A 2,616-nucleotide genomic window follows, 5' to 3' on the forward strand; every position below is an offset into this window, starting at 1 on the left:
CCCTCCTGTCCTCAGGTGTGGATGCTTTACCCCAGAGTTTGGTGTCATCGGTGAACTTGGCCAGCCTGCTTCTGACTCCAATGTCCACATCATTAGTGAAGATGTTGAGCAATATGGGTCCAAGGACAAAGCCTTGGGGGACCCCACTGGTCACAGGGCACCATGAAGACTGATTTCCATCAACCACCACTCTCTAGGTCTGACCACAGAGCCAATTTCCCAGCCAGCAGATCGTGGTGGGCCCAAGGCCGCAGTTGGCCAGTTTTGCCAAGAGGTGATCATGGGATACCAGATGGAAGGCTTTTTGAAGTCAAAATATACAGCATCAATCTCTTCTCCCTTGTCCAGGTGATAGGTCACCTGGTCTTAGAAGGAAATGAGATTGGTCAAGCAAGACCTACCCACAACAAACCCGTGCTGGCTATCCCTCAGGATGTTGCAATTGGCCAGTCCATTAAGGATGGCCTCTTTGATAATCTTTTCTAAGACCTTCCCCGGGATAGAGGTCAGGCTGATGGGCCTGTAGTTTGAGGGATCCACTTTCCTCCCTTTCTTGAAGATAGGCACCACATTGGCCTTCTTCCAATCATCAGGCACTTCACCTGAGAGCCAAGGAGCTGTTGAGGATCTGTGTCAGGGGCTGAGCTATGATGCTGGCCAGCTCCTTGAGTACCCTGGGATGCATACTGTCAGGGCCAGCAATCTTGCAAGGCCGTTCCAGCCCTAAACTTCTCTGAATATGTGAGATATAAGACTGGTCTCCTGCTAGGCATTCAGAGCTGCTGACCTCCATTAGGTGCTGCCAGGGGCCTTTGTCCTCACGAAGAGGAAGAGGCAGGGTCAGGGCTCCACTGACCCCTACACAACAGTCCACTCAACCGCTACGTGTGCCAGGAAGGGACATCCCCTTCTGTGACCTGCTGTCTCTCCTCAAGCATGGTTCTTATGCGGGACATTGTCCTTACCTATCAGTGCACATGAAGGGCACAACCAGACTTCCGGTTATCAGCTCTCCCAATTTTATCACAGATCCCACAGTCCTCAGCATCCACGCCTGGGATCCTGTGAGAGTCTTGGCATTTTGAGTGTCTTTCATGGTGGCAAGAGAAAAGTTTGCATGTACTACGTGTGCCCAGGGGCTCAGAAACCAGGAAAAATATAGGGGAAAAAAATCAGATTTAAAAACAAAACAAACCCTCAATATTTTTTGTTTCAGACCTAACTCAGGACTCCCAAGGACTGGTAATTCTGCAACTCATGCCTACAGCATCAAGGGCGACCAGACCAGAAGCAGAGATTGCAAATCTCATTTCTCCGGTGTGAAAGGGCTCATCTATTGCCCATGGTGCCCCATGCAGTCAGATCCAGCACAGCAGCCCGACTACTCGAATCTGTATTACCTCTCCACCCCCTTGAGGCATCAGGAAGTTCAAGCTCATGCCCAACAGCCCAGAGGGCTCAATACCCAGTTCAGCATAGACCTTTGTTTGCAGGGTAGGCTGACTGGTGCTTGCTGGCCCTGAAAAGCAAGGCCCAAGGACATCGCTTGGTCTTCTGCAAGGGAGGGGAGCCCAGGCCCACCCACTGTTCAAGGCTCAACCCCAAGTACCTTGTGTTACAACAGCTCAAGGCTGGTCCTTGCAGCCCCTCGCTGCTTCCTACCTTTACTGCTTATCAGTCTTTCTGTCTGCACTCCTCCTCCCACAGCAACTCTCAACCTCTGACCCTAATACTTCCTCACCTCCTGCCTCAATTCTGCCTCCACTGTGGCTTGTCACAGCAGCTGTTACTAATCAGCTGCTTGCTCACAGCTGGGGGAGCTAATTTGGTCCTTCATTAATCCCTCCAGGGTTGCTGCTATATGGGGTATATATATCTTATCTTATTAAGGCACTTAGGCATCCATGCATTTTTGTAAATCCCAGACAAAATTTACCCATGCACCAGCATTAAAACACACAGGGAAATGCTTTTAAGATAAGATCTGTGTCTCCTTCACTCCCCATCTGTCTTCATATACAAAAGGGGTTGTCATAATGAGGGTGGCAACCAACAGTTCTGTGTGTGCAGGGGACAGGACAAGAAGTAATGGGCTTTAATTACAACAAGGGGTTTTAGATTAGCTGTGAGGAAGAAGTATCTAACTCTGGGGATGATTAAGCACTGGAACAAGTTACCTAGGGAGGTTGTGGGATCTTCATCATGGAGGCTTTTAAATGCAAGTTAGACAAGCATTACTTCGGGATGGTTTGGACAGGGATTGTAGGCAAGTAGGGCTGTAAGGGACCTCACAAGGTCATCTAGTTTAGCCCTCTGCTCAAGGCAGGATCATCCATGGCTAAGCCACCCCAGCCAAGTGTCTGTCTAACTTGCTCTTGACCATTTCCAAGGATGGAGATTCCACGGTTTCTCTAAGTAGCCTTTCCAATGCTTGTCCCCTGCCTTGAGTAGGGGGAAAAACACGATTTCTTGATGTTCTTTCCAAGCCCGTGAATCTATGGATCTGCATTAGCATGCGCAAAACTCGCTCCTCTGTACTGAGCTGGTTAACTGTATAAAGAATAACCACTGCAGACATAACCACTAACTTAAGTATACAGCACACGTCATTGCGCT

This window comes from Gavialis gangeticus, unplaced genomic scaffold (assembly GCF_001723915.1).
Source record: "Gavialis gangeticus isolate Ggan-Ray unplaced genomic scaffold, GavGan_comp1, whole genome shotgun sequence".
NCBI lineage: Eukaryota > Metazoa > Chordata > Crocodylia > Gavialidae > Gavialis > Gavialis gangeticus.